This window comes from Octopus bimaculoides, chromosome 10 (genome assembly GCF_001194135.2).
Source record: "Octopus bimaculoides isolate UCB-OBI-ISO-001 chromosome 10, ASM119413v2, whole genome shotgun sequence".
NCBI classification, from domain to species: Eukaryota; Metazoa; Mollusca; class Cephalopoda; order Octopoda; family Octopodidae; genus Octopus; species Octopus bimaculoides.
In genome coordinates this window covers 58,572,380-58,574,278 of record NC_068990.1, presented here as the reverse complement: position 1 = coordinate 58,574,278, position 1,899 = coordinate 58,572,380, and positions in this window count along the sequence as shown.

Sequence of the window (1,899 nt, the reverse complement as noted above, 5' to 3'; positions counted from 1 at the left end):
TAGCGGTATTTCGTCTGCCACTGCGTTCTGAGTTCAAATTCCGCCGAGATCGATTTTGCCTTTCATCCTTTCGGGGTCGATAAATTAAGTACCAGTTACACACTGGGGTCGATGTAATCGACTTAGTCCCTTTGTCTGTCCTTATTTGTCCCCTCTATGTTTAGCCCCTTGTGGGCAATAAAGAAATAAGAAACGTTAGCACGCCGAGCGAAATCGGGGTCGATAAAATACGTACTAGTTGCGCACTGGGGTCGACTGGCTCCTCCCACAAAAAAAAAAAAAAAAATTCGGGCCTTGTGTCAAGAGTAGAAAAGAATTTTACGAGCAGGCTGTTCCGTTGATCGGATCAGCTGAAACTCTCGCCGTCGTAGCAGATGGAGTGACAAACTTTTAGCTCACGCTCTTCATCAAAGTGCACAATGTGCCACGTATCAAATGTTGAAGTGACCACAGAACAACGTGAGATGAAATGTTTTGCTGAAGAAAACAACGCACCGGCCGGTCCTGCATTGAACTCCTAACCATTTGGCCACGCTCCCTTTAGACTAAAATATAGCAGCATTTAGTGTCATCCGTTACATTTTGTGTTCTAATCGTAGAGACGTCATTTTTGCATTTCCACTAATTGGTTTATGTGTTAAGTATTTGGTTTTGATGTTATTGTTCTTATGACTGTTGTCATTAGCACCTAATCAACTTCTAAAGGGTAGACCCACAACGAAGCACTTTCCAGCGTGATTGTCTTTTTCATATTATGGTCTCTAGGACTACATTACCATTCTACTTTTCAAGAAGGCTGGTTATGACTTGAGTGAGATTTTTGTTTGCTGTTTTTAGCAGGCAGAGTGACTGAGTAATAATCGTTGGTTATATCGAAGTACAAGAAAATAAAATGGAATGAGAGAGCGACAGGATAAATGCCTTACGATATAGAATTTATTACAATGAAATTCAAAATGTTTGTGATTTCTTTATCAGAGGGTATAATAGGTGGGCGTAAAGCTAAATCGAAACGGTAAAAAGTAGAAATATTTAGTTGAAGGCAAAAGTATTAGGAGGGATGGATGTGAAAGAATACAAACGACAAAATGATTATATCGATTCCAGTATTTCACTTTTTCGAACTCAAAATGGTAAAAGACAAGCCATCCCCTGTAAGATTTGAACCCAGACGAAACTAAAAGACACGTCATGTTTACTCTATGACGCCCTCTGCCATATACTTCTCAATAATCCATTAAGAATTATTATATTGATAAAGCGAAAGGAATTATTAAAGGAAGACGGGAAAAAGTCCCTGTGGTATATAAATATTCTGTGAACGTAGTTTTTGAAAGCATTAATATGGGAATATAATTGTCGATCGTCACTCATGTCAATATCAAATAAATAGTGACATTTATGACTTATCGACTTTACTGATCGGCCTGTATTAACCTTTTTGGCTGTATTTCAGAGAAACCTTGGTCAGAGGATTGCGATATTGATTTTTTCAAATGAAAGAACATATTGGCACATCTTAAGAATCTCGGAGCAAATCCGTTCTTGTGTAGTATTTTTATAATAAACCATTTTGAATGAAGCTACAAAAGGATTCCTAAATTTTATCACTGAATCGAAGCTTCGTTACACACACACACACACACACACACACACATATAAGTCCATGTACAAAGTCTGAAGCTACACATATGCACACGCACATGTGTGTGTGCGTGTCCATACATACATGCACTCATGCGGATGTGTATGCATATATGTAACTATGTGTTTGTATATATACATTTGCACATACACACATATGTGTAGTTTCGTTATTTTTCTATTTCAATCATGTTCTATTATAATCTATCTATCTTCCGATTTTTGCACACATGTATATATGTACATTAATATATA